The sequence below is a fragment of the Mirounga leonina genome, unplaced genomic scaffold (genome assembly GCF_011800145.1).
Source record: "Mirounga leonina isolate KUSES-001 unplaced genomic scaffold, KU_Mleo_1.0 Mir_115, whole genome shotgun sequence".
Lineage (NCBI taxonomy): Eukaryota > Metazoa > Chordata > Mammalia > Carnivora > Phocidae > Mirounga > Mirounga leonina.
Window position 1 is genome coordinate 22,220,940 of NW_023270268.1, and position 13,210 is coordinate 22,234,149.

The 13,210-nt window shown below is 39.6% G+C and overlaps 1 pseudogene; it reads right to left on the reverse strand.

Annotated features, from left to right (window-relative positions):
• Positions 1 to 11,929: 11,929 nt before the first annotated feature.
• Positions 11,930 to 12,471, reverse strand: LOC118003124 (annotated as a pseudogene).
• Positions 12,472 to 13,210: the final 739 nt, after the last annotated feature.

Here is a 13,210-nt window from a genome sequence, read left to right on the forward strand (position 1 = left end):
TATTGTGAAGATGTCAATGCTACCTAGAGCAATCTACACATTCACTGCAATCCCCATCAAAATACCATCCACTTTTTTCAAAGAAATGGAACAAATAATCCTAAAATGTGTATGGAACCAGAAAAGACCCCGCATAGCCAGAGGAATATTGAAAAAGAAAAGCAAAGCCGGCGGCATCACAATTCCGGACTTCCAGCTCTATTACAAAGCTGTCATCATCAAGACAGCATGGTACTGGCACAAAAACAGACACATAGATCAATGGAACAGAATAGAGAGCCCAGAAATGGACCCTCAACTCTATGGTCAACTAATCTTCGACAAAGCAGGAAAGAATGTCCAATGGAACAAAGACAGTCTCTTCAACAAATGGTGTTGGGAAAATTGGACAGCCACATGCAGAAGAATGAAATTGGACCATTTCCTTACACCACACACAAAAATAGACTCCAAATGGTTGAACGACCTCAATGTGAGACAGGAGTCCATCCAAATCCTAAAGGAGAACACAGGCAGTAACCTCTTTGACCTCAGCCAAAGCAACTTCTTCCTAGAAACATCGCCAAAGGCAAGGGAAGCAAGGACAAAAATGAACTATTGGGACTTCATCAAGATAAAAAGCTTTTGCAAAGCAAAGGAAACAGTCAACAAAACCAAAAGACAACCGACAGAATGGGAGAAGATATTTGCAAATGACATATCAGATAAAGGGCTAGTATCCAAAATCTATAAAGAACTCATCAAACTCAATACCCAAAGAACAAAGAATCCAATCAAGAAATGGGCAGAAGACATGAACAGACATTTTTCCAAAGAAGACATCCAAATGGCCAACAGACACATGAAAAAGTGCTCAACATCGCTGAGCATCAGGGAAATCCAAATCAAAACCTCAATGAGATACCACCTCACACCAGTCAGAATGGCTAAAATTAACAAGTCAGGAAACGACAGATGTTGGCGGGGATGCGGAGAAAGGGGAACCCTCCTACACTGTTGGTGGGAATGCAAGCTGGTGCAGCCACTCTGGAAAACTGTATGGAGGTTCCTCAAAAAGTTGAAAATAGAGCTACCATATGATCCAGCAATTGCACTACTGGGTATTTACCCCAAAGATACAAAAGTAGGGATCCGAAGGGCTATGTGCACCCCGATGTTTATAGCAGCAATGTCCACAATAGCCAAACTGTGGAAAGAGCCAAGATGTCCATCGACAGATGAATGGATAAAGAAGAGGTGGTATATATATACAATGGAATATTATGCAGCCATCAAAAGGAATGAGATCTTGCCATTTGCAACGACGTGGATGGAACTGGAGGGTATTATGTTGAGTGAAATAAGTCAAACAGAGAAAGACATGTATCATATGATCTCACTGATATGAGGAATTCTTAATTGCAGGAAACAAACTGAGGGTTGCTGGAGTGGGGGGTGGGGTGGGAGGGATGGGGTGACTGGGTGATAGACACTGGGGAGGGTATGTGCTCTGGTAAGCGCTGTGAATTGTGCAAGACTGTTGAATCTCAGATCTGTACCTCTGAAACAAATAATGCAATATATGTTAAGAAAAAAAAAAGAAGAAGAAGAAGGTAGCGGGAGGGGAAGAATGAAGCGGGGGAAATCGGAGGGGTAGACGAACCATGAGAGACGATAGACTCTGAAAAACAAACTGAGGGTTCTAGAGGGGAGGGGGGTGGGAGGATGGGTTAGCCTGGTGGTGGGTATTGAGGAGGGCACGTTCTGCATGGAGCACTGGGTGTTGTGCACAAACAATGAATCATGGAACACTTCATCTAAAACTAATGATGTAATGTATGGGGATTAACATAAGAATAAAATTTTTAAAAAAAAAGAATTATTCATAATAGCCAAAAAGCAGGAAAGACCTAAATCCAACATATGAATGGATAAATAAACGTGGAAAATCTATACAATAGCATATTATTCAGCAATAAAAAGGAATTAAGAGTGCATATGTGCTACATCATAGGTGAATCTTGAAATTGTGACGCTAAGTGAAAGAAGCTAGTCACAAAAGACCCTATATTATATGATTCCGTTGACATGAAATATGCAAAATAAGCAAACATATAGAAACAGAAAATAGATTAGGGATTGCCTGGGGCTGAGGGAGGGGACTGGGGAGAAATGGGGAATGACTTCTAGTAGTTATCGGGGTTTCTTTTTGGAGTGATGAAAATACTCTAAAATTGATTGTGACAATTGTTGCAAGTATCTGTGAATATACTAAAAACCATTGATTTGTACATTTTAAATGGGTGAACTGTATGGTGTATAAATCATAACACAGCTCTTATTTTTTAACGGTTAGAAAAAAAATAAATCTCAAGTGTCCTTCATGTTGCACTTTTATAAGCATACTCACCTTCTTCCCAACTGTCCCTATCCCTATTTCTACTCGGTGACAATCACTAACCTGGCTTCCATTTCTAAAACTTTGTTATTTCAAAATTGTTACATAAATGGAATCATACAGTATGTAACCTCTTGGATTGACTTTTTCTACTCAACATCATTCTTTGGAGATTCATCAAAATTGTTGCATGTATCAACATTCCTTTTTATTCGTTACCCTTGGTATGAATGTACCACAATTTGTTTAACCATTCACCCGTTGAAGGACATCTGTAATGATTCCAGATTTGGGCTGCTACAAATAAAGCTTCTATGAATATTTATGTACAAGTTTTTGTGTAAACGTAAGTTTTCATTTCTCTGGGGGAAAATGCCCAAGAGCGCAATAGCTGGATTATATGATAATCACATATTTCATTTTTTAAGAACCTACCTTTTTTCCAGAGTGGCTATATGGTTTTACATTCCCACCAGCAATGTATAAATGATCCAGTTTCTCCACATCCTTACCAGAATTTGGTGTTGTCATTATTTTTTATGTTAGTCATTGTGATAGGTGTATAGCTGAAATCTCATTGTGGTCTTAATTTGCATTTCCTTGATGGCTAATCCTGTTAAACATCTTTTCATGTGCTTTTCTACCATTTGTTTATCCTCTTCAGTGAAATAAATGTCTATGCATGTCTTTTGCTTATTTTCTAGTTAGATTGTTTTTTACTGCTGGGTTTCAACATTCTTTATATATTCAAGATGTAACCCTTTGTTGGATAGTGTTGTATTGTTTTCCTATGGCTGCTGTAACAGATCACCACAAAGGGGGTGCCTTAAAACAATAGAATTGTATTCTCCCCCAGTTCTAGAGGCTAGAAGTCTAAAATCAGGGTATCAGCAGGGTATTACCTCTTGAAGAAAAGCCTTTCTTTGCCTCTTCCAGCTTCTAGTGGCTGCCAGCATGCCTAAACTTATGGTCATCTCTCTCTCTCTCTCTGCTCAATCTTCACATCTCCTTCTCTGTGTGTTTACCTGGTGGCTTTGCATCACTCCACTCTCTACTTCCATCTTCACATCATCTTCCTTTGTGTATTTGTAAAATCACTGTCTGCCTTTCTCTTACAAGGATTCTTGTGATGGCATTTAGGGCCCACCTGGGTAATCAAAAATAATCTCATCTCAAAATCTTTAGCTTAATTACATCTAATTAATTAGATATGATTAGACAAGAAAATTATCCCTTTTATTGTCACATTCTATGTATTTTGAAAACATTAATTAATGAAAGTTTTTTAAAGGCTTTTTATTTATTCATTTGAGAGAGTGTGTGTGAGTGAGAGCACGAGCAGTGGGGGGAAGGTCAGTGGGAGAGGGAGAAGCAGACTCCCCGCTGGGCAGGGTGCCAGATGCAGGATTCAATCCCAGGACCCCGGGATCATGACCTGAGCCAAAGGTAGATGCTTAACCGACTGAGCCACCCAGGTGCCCCTAATAAAAGTTTTAAAGAAAAAAAAAAAAAAGACCCTGTTTCCAAATAACACAAGTTCCAGGGATTGGACTTGATATTTTTAAGTACCCATTATTCAGCCTACTACAGGTGGTTTGCAAACATTTTCTCCCAGTCAGTAACTTGTCTTTTTATCCTCTTAACAGGACCTTTCACAGAGCAAACTTTTTTTCATTTTCATGAGGTACAATTTATCAATTCTTCCTTTAATGGATCATGTTTTTGGTGTCCAGTGGATTACCTTTTTTAAGATGGCCTACCTGAGAAGCATATAGGTGAGACCCATCTATTTCACAGCGCTGGCTGAAGAGTCATGTCTGCAATCCAAGACAGTTATTACAGGAGTAAATGTAGGCTGAAATGGAAGTTAAAGCAAATTTATTTGTGGCCTTTTTGTATGTGAAGGCCTTGATGGCAAGAAAGCATACTAACACAGATAAAGCTATATTTTAAAAGGCAAAAGACAATTAACTAAAGGGAACTGAACCCAGCCAACCTGTCCTAGCATATAGTAGCAAAGGAGTTAGAATCAAACTGAATCTTGAGGAACAAACTAACAAAGTAATTCTAGCATAGATCATGAACCTGAGAAAAAATATAGTTATAAAAAAATTATTGCAACAATTGATGAAATTTGAATACAGACTGTAGGCTAGAAAATAGTGTATCAATGTAAAATTTTCTGATTTTGATCATTGTACTGAGATTATGGAAGAGAATATCCTTTATTCCTAGGGAAGATATGTAAGGTTTTTAGCAGTAGGAGCACTGTGTCTCCTACTTACTTTCAAATGGAATAGATCTGTTCCCAGGTAGAGATACAAAGGTAGATCACTCTCCAGAAAGGAGATTAGGACCTAAGTGGTTGAGAGGGTGGATAACCAAAAGAGACCAGTTGTTCTAGAATTGGTCATTTACAGCAGTGGTTTTCAGACTTGGCTGTATGTTAGAATCACGTAGAAGCTTTTAAAAATCCCTAGTGCCTAAGTTTCACTCCATCTATGTATTTACCAAATCAAGCTATCTGGGGATGGGTACTAGATAGTAATTTTAAAAGTCCCCACATGATTACAGTGTGCACCAAGTTTGAGAATCACTGTCTTAGAGTTTTGCTACTCAAAAGATGCTCCACTGACCAGCAGCATCGGCAACACCTGGGAGCTTGTTAGAAATACAGAATCTCAGGCCCAGCCTTACATCTAGTGAATCAGAATCTGCATTTTAACAACATGGCCAGGTGATTTATGTGCACATAAAAGTCTGATGAGCATCAGAATCACCTGGAGAACAAATATAGATGAGAAAGGCCCAGGCTTGTTGAGGTAGGATAAGGCCTGCACCTCTGTGTTTTTACCAAGTTCCTCAGTGAAAGAGTTTGACTATCGCAATCTGTCTCTTAGGTAAGGTAAAATTTATCTTCCCTCAGTGCACATATCCATTCTCCCAATCTGGCAAAGTTAGCCAACCACTGTCAGATGGAATAATTCACTATTTAATGTTCTGCAACTTAAGCAAATTACTAGTAAAATCTACAAGTGCCTAGAATTAACCATATTTTATTTTTATTATAACTCCATACTAAATCATGACCAAAATCTTATGCTATTAATAAACAATGCATTTCTATTTGAGCAAAATAATATTTAAAGGAACGAATGCTGGAAAAATAGTAAATTAGAATGGTTTCCTATTGTTTCACATTGCACAGGAAGCTGATATATTTCATATGTAACTAGACATGCTAATATAATACCACTGCCATAGGTAATCTAAGAAATAATTAGTTTGGAGTTTTACAAGTATGTGGACATCTCTGGACTATTCCAGAAACCACTTTCTAATTGTTGTACCTCCTTCACCATTGGCCTCTTTCTCAGTTATCAGCCCCCTTTTGTTCTAATACCTAGTGCCATCTTAAAGCAAAATTACCTTCTCTCAGTGCATGTTGCCAGTCTAGTCTTTCCGACCTAAAAAAGACCTTGTTTATTTGAAGAAAATTGTTTTGAAAGAAATTATAAAATAACATCAAATGGAATTAAGATTTGCAAGGATAAACACAATGTGTCAAAATAGAGTGTCAAATGTAGACACTTGAGAATATTTATATAATAGAAATGAAGTTGTGTATGATTTAGAGAGTTTGGGTTTTTTTTTTTAATGAAAGGAAAAACTGTATCAGAGTTCCAATCTCTGTTTAATTTCACTTAAAAATTGGAGTTAGAGGGTGGTGGGAAAAGGTAGCAACTGAAATTTCAGAGTTTCAGGACTTTTAATGCAATTTTAAAATAATCTTTCTGATTCTGTTGTTTTTATCCCTCCTTTGCACTAGAATAATTAGCCATACAGCTCTGTAATGGTGGTTAATTTAGGTGAGGTGGTTAATGAGGTGAGGCAGGAATATATTATCAAGGGGAAATATAAGAAACCACTTCAAGAAACTGTGAAACTTTCAATAAATCACATAACCTCCAAAATCTATAACTAAAAGGAGATTGAACAAAACAAATTTTAATTCAACTTCAACATTCTTATTATTCCTTTAATACTTATAACTTTTACTGATCTATAAGTGCTTCCTAGTTCATTACATCAACACATAACACAAAACCAAACTTATCCATAAAATAGCATAACATTAGTGATTTGTGTTTATAACATAAAGCTTTAATGAAAATGACACATCTTGAACATTCTCCAAAGAAGACATACAAATAGCCAACAGACACATGAAAAAAATGCTCCACATCACTTGGCATCAGGGAAATACAAAAAAAAAAAAAGACAGAGATACCACCTCACACCAGTCAGAATGGCTAAAATTAATAAGTCAGGAAATGACAGATGTTGGCGGGGATGCGGAGAAAGGGGAACCCTCCTACACTGTTGGTGGGAATGCAAGCTAGTACAGCCACTCTGGAAAACAGTACGGAGGTTCCTCAAAAAGTTGAAAATAGAGCTACCCTATGACCCAGCAATTGCACTACTAGGTATTTACCCCAAAGACACAAATATAGTGATCTGAAGGGGCACCTGCACCCCTGTGTTTATAGCAGCAATGTCCACAACAGCCAAATTATGGAAAGAGCCCAGATACCCAGATGTCCATGGACAGATGAATGGATACACAGACAATGGAATACTACTCAGCCATCAAAAAAAAAAAAAAAAAAATGAGGGCACCTGGGTGGCTCAGTTGGTTAAGCAACTGCCTTCGGCTCAGGTCATGATCCTGGAGTCCCGGGATCGAGTCCCACATCGGGCTCCCTGCTCGGTGGGGAGTCTGCTTCTCCCTCTGACCCTCCTCCTTCTCATGCTGTCTCTCATTCTCTCTCTCGCAAATAAATAAAATCTTTAAAAAAAAAAAAAATGAAATCTTGCCATTTGCAATGATGTGGATGGAACTAGAGGGTATTATGCTAAGCAAGATAAGTCAATCAGAGAAAGACAATTATCATATGATCTCACTCATATGTGGAATTTAAGAAACAAAACAGGATCATAGGGGAAGGGAAGGAAAAATAAAACAAGTCTCAATAAAAATAAACAAAAAATAAAAAATTTATTTTTTAATAAGCAAAATAAGCAAAAATAAATAAAACAAGTCTCAAAAAAAATAAACTATTGGGACTACATCAAAATAAAATCTTCTGCACAGAAAAGAAAACAATCAACAAAACTAAAAAACAACTTACTGAATGGGAGAAGATATTTGCAAATGATATATCTGATAAAGGGTTAGTATCCAAAACATATAAAGAAAGTATACAACTCAATACCAAAAAAAAAAAAAAACCAAACCCAAATAACCCAATTAAAAAATGGACAGAAGACATGAACAGACATTTCTCCAAAGAATACATACACATGTCCAACAAACACATGAAAAGATGCTCACCATCACTCATCTTCAGGGAAATGCAAATCAAAAACACAATGATACAACCTGTCAGAGAGCTAAAATAAAAAACTCAAGCAACAACAAGTCTTGGCAAGGACCTGGAGAAAAACAAACCCCTGTGCACTGTTGGTGGGAATGCAAACTGGTACACCCACTGTGGAAAACAGTATGGAGAGGCGGCGTGGATGGGTGGCTCAGTCGGTTAAGCCTGAACCTTCGGCTCAGGTCGAGGTCCAGGGATCCTGGGATCAAGCCCTGCATCGGGCTCCCTGCTCAGTGGGGAGCCTGCTTCTGCCTCTCCCTCTGCTGCTCCCCCTGCTTGTGCTTACTTCCTCTCTCTCACTTTCTGTCAAATAAATAAATAAAATCTCTAAAAAAAAAAAAAGGAAACAGTATGGAGATTCCTCAAAAGATTAAAAATAGGGGCGCCTGAGTGGCTCAGCCGTTAAGCGTCTGCCTTCGGCTCAGGTCATGATCGCAGGGTCCTGGGATCAAGCCCCGCATCGGGCTCCCTGCTCCGCGGGAAGCCTGCTTCTCCCTCTCCCACTCCCCCTGCTTGTGTTCCCTCTCTCGCAGTGTCTCTCTCTGTCAAATAAATTTAAAAAATCTTAAAAAAAAAAAGATTAAAAATAGAACTACCATATGATCCAGTAATTCCCCCAAAATACAAAAACACTAAGTTGAAAAGATATATACATCCCTATGTTAATTGCAGCATTATTTACAATAGCCAAATTATGGAAGCAATCCAAGTGTCCATCTATAGATGATTGGATAAAGAGATAAATACACACACACACACACACACACACTGGAATATGACTCCGCCATAAAAAAAGAATGAAATCTTGCCATTTGCATCAACATGGGTGGATCTACAGAGTATAATGCTAAGTGAAATAAGCTAGTCAGAGAAAGACAAATACCATATGATTTCAATCATATGTGGAATTTTTTTTTAAGATTTTATTTATTTATTTGAGAGAGAGAGAATGAGAGACAGAGAGCAGGAGAGGGAGGAGGGTCAGAGGGAGAAGCAGACTCCCCGCTGAGCAGGGAGCCCGATGTGGGACTCGATCCCAGGACTCCAGGATCATGACCTGAGCCGAAAGCAGTCGCTTAACCAACTGAGCCACCCAGGCGCCCCTCATATGTGGAATTTAAGAAACAAACGAAAAAAGACAAAAAGAAATAAACCAAGAAACAGACTCTTAACTATAGAGAACAAACTGACAGTTAGCAGAGGGGAGGCGGGTGGGGGGTATGGGTGAAAGAGGTGAAGAGGATTAAGAGCACACTTATCATGATGAACACTGAGTAATGCATAGAATTGTTGAATCACGGGGCGCCTGTGTGGCTCAGTCGGTTAAGCGGCTGCCTTCGGCTCAGGTCATGATCCCAGGGTCCTGGGATCAAGCCCCGCACTGGGCTCCCTGCTCAGCAGAGAGCCCGCTTCTCCCTTTCCCTCTGCCTGCCACTCTGCCTACTTGTGCTATCTCTCTGTCAAATAAATAAATTTAATAAATAAATAAAATAAAAATTAATTAATTAATTAAGAATTGTTGAATCACTGTATTGTCACCTGAAACTAATACAACACTGTATGTTAACTATACTGGAATTAAAATTTTTCAAAAATTGTTAAGAATTTCATGATGGCGGGGTGCCTGGGTGGCTCAGTTGTTAAGCATCTGCCTTCAGCTCGGGTCATGATCCCAGGGTCCTGGGATCAAGCCCCACGTCGGGCTCCCTGCTCTGCGGGAAGCCTGCTTCTCCCTCTCCCACTCCCCCTGCTTGTGTTCCCTCTCTCACTGTATCTCTCTCTGTCAAATAAATAAAATCTTTAAAAAAAAAAAAAAAGAAGAAGAATTTCATGATGGCAGGGGTGCCTGGGTGGCACAGTCTGTTAAGTGTCGACTTTTAGTTTTGGCTCAGGTCATGATCTTAGGGTCGTGAGATCAAGCCCCATGTCGGGCTCTGTGCTAAGCAGTGTCTGCTTGGGATTCTCTCTCCCTCTTCCTCTGCCCCTCCCCCATCTCTCTCTCTGTCTCTCAAATCTTTTTTAAAAAAAGGAATTTCAAGATAGCAACAGAGCACTAAACGAAGTATGAAGCCCTTCTGAGCACAGAGCCCCAAATATAAAGTATGTGTGTCATGGAAGCCATTTACTGAGCATCCTGAACACAATATGGCAATGAGGCAACAAGAGACACAGATGGACACACATATTGCACGTTATCTCATTTGCTCATGTGCATGTTCCATTGTCTTATCAGACTTCACCTACAAATCACAAGCTCAAATATAAATTATTAAGCGTTTCAAGCTTTTCTCTTTTTCACCACCATCCTGCTATGTGTGGCTGACTGTTTCTCGCCACGTCTTCTCACAAGACTTTCAGAATCAAGTAATTCCTGGCCAAGAAACAAAAGCAGAATCATCCCATTCTCCAGTGGATTCGGATAAAAACTGGTAATAAAATCAGGTACAACTCCAAGAGGAGGCACCGGAGAAGAACCAAGATGGGTCTATAAGGCGTCACACATCATGAGATGACACACCTAATTGGCACCACATATTTAATTAAGCTGCATGAAGATCATGTGTTCTATCACTCTGTAAACATCCTTCCTACCTGGCCAACAGACATGTTTTATCAGGGAAATGATTTTTCTCTGTTACTATGCCTCTGCACCCGTAGGTTGGTTCAGTAATAAATGTAAGACCTTTCAGGGGAAAAAAAAAAAAAGAAAAGGCATTTCAAAATGGTAAGAGCAGAACCTTAAACCAAGTACAAGGCCTTTCTGAGCACAGGTCACATGCTCATTAAGCCATCCCTATTCTCACTTTCTAATTCACACCTTCTGGCCTCAAGCAATAAAAAAAAAAATTTTTTAATTTAATTTGTGATCCTTTCTCCTATTATTTTTTAATCTTCTCAAATGACTGTCAAATTTAATCATAAATATCCCAAACTGCAATTAGTTTTATCATCTTTTCAAATCAAACAAGCAAACAACCGGATCCACAATTTATATGACCTATTAATTTTTCCTATATTAAACATCTATCATAGTTGAAACCCATTAGAGTACTTAATCATTCCAAATAAAGTTTATAAAATCGCCTCCATAATAGGTAGCTGCCCTTTTGATTTTCTTCCTTTAAGTAAACAAACTTAATGCTTAAGATTTTCCACTTTGGGTTCTAGCAGTACTTAGTGCTACACTCTATTCCAGACTTCTTTAGTTATAGAAAAGGAATGTACCCTTTTTGTATTCTTTCAGAACAGTGTTGAAAGGCAATATCACCTACTATATTAGGTACTTTCTTGTAAGGACTACTCTATTGCATGTATCTCAAGTTCATTTTATAAAAGTCACACATTAACTCATCATCCTTGTGTGTTCCATTAGAATAAGATTTCTTAACCAGGAATTACCAGAAAGTCTTGGGGAGGGGTAAGGGGGGGTCATCAATGAAGGCCCCCATGTTGTGAGTCCCAGGATTTTTCTGAAAAGAAAACCATAGCTTTAGCAGATGTGCAAATGGGTCTATGATCCTCCACACCTCCAAAATTTTAAGAATCACCTCACTGGATTCTCTTACTTTATAAAGCTTTAATGTATGAGACTGGTCAGTATAATTTGACATCATCCAGTATTTAATCCTGTTTTCCAAAGTTCTGGTGCCTCTAGTAATTTTATAAGCAGAATTAGACACTTCGATTCTACTTTTGTGTTTTTAGGATACAATTTTTTTTTTTTTTAAGATTTTATTTATTTGTCAGAGAGAGAGAGAAAGAGCACACCAGCAAGGGGAATGGCAAGCAGAGGGAGAAGCAGGCTCCCCACCGAGCAAGGAGCCCTTTGCAGGACTCGATTCTAGGACCCTGGGATCATGACCTGAGCCAAAGGCAGACGCTTAACTGACTGAGCCACCCAGTGTCCCTTTAGGATAGAATTAAGCATACATTTCTAGCACTTAAAAGATTTTAAGTGTTGTCAAATATATTTGGATTATATCTTAACCATAGTACTTCACACAATTCATGATTTTAAATAAAAACAAATTAAATCACATCTGAATTTCTAAGCCTAAATATATTGTGATAGTAACACTTGGCAATTGTTTTGAAATTATTGAAAAGTATGTCATTTTCTTTAAATGAACTTAGTGTAAAAGGCAGTGAAGAGGTCCTTATAAGGAATATCTGAATCTGGTGACTTGGTCACCAGCATTCAGCAAACTTGGCAAAACCTAGAACACAGCAGTAAGTTCTATGAAAGGCCAGTGAAGCTGGAGCATAACCAGTGGAAGACAATCATTGAAGGCACTGTCACAGCAGGTGGAATCATGAACAGTGATACCGCACAAAGTATGCAACATATGTCTGAAAATAAGACATTCCAATTTTTTGCAGAGCAAAAATCTCCACTTTAATAAACTGATGACACCAGCGGAGATAGGCAGAACCCAAGTGGTGCAGTGAGGTCAGGAAACTACAGGACCCCATCAGTAAGCTAAGTGGTTCCTGAATGGAAATCCCTGCTTCTGTATGTATTGCCCCTCTGCTAAAATTCTGGAGAGTAACAGACATGAAGATCCACAACAGAAACTGAATCCAGACCAACACAGTGGTTTTCAAAGGGTGGCAGTTATCCCGAACGTACAGCTCTGAAAAAAGCCTCCGCATATTCTTTTTTTTTTTTTTTAAGAGAGGGAGAGTGCAATGAGGGTGGGGTGGGGGTGGGCAGAGATAGAGGGAGAGAGAGAATCCCAAGCAGGCTCAACCCGCTCAGCATGGAGCCCGAGGCTGGGGCTCTGTCTCACAACCCTGACATTGGCAAGATCAAGAGTCCTCGGCTTAACCAACTAAGCCACCCAGGTGCCCCAAGCCTCCACATATTCTTTAGATAAGTGAGCCTAGCAAATCTTTTGGACCACCTCAACTGATTTGTACGAACTGCAACTTCTTGGTTAAGATGCCTTGCAATGTTTTTTTGTTTTTTTTTTTCTGGCTGCAAATTTTCCACCTTGGCCAGGATGTCGTGTGGTAGGCACGTGACTACGCAGTGTTGGGCCACAGTGGTGAGGCCAATGCAGGTCCACCAGGGCAGACCTATGGCGGTATGCACACCGAGTAGCAACTCCAACGCGCCCTGCACATGTGCCAAGGTGGCCAGGGCCCCTAACCCCAACTGCAGAGACTGACGCCACCACCCACACCAGCAGAGCAGACTGATTAATGCCGCCTGTTGAGGTTGGCACAAGCAGCAGGCCCAAGGCCCTGAGCTGCAGCGCAGGCAGTAGCCGTGGCCACCTACCGCCAAGCCGGCACAGCATGTCTGCCCTGATCCTTTCTTCTTGATGCTTCTGCACATATAAGCCACATTGCCCAGAGTAGTAAACTAATGGAAGTGACCTGGCTCGTA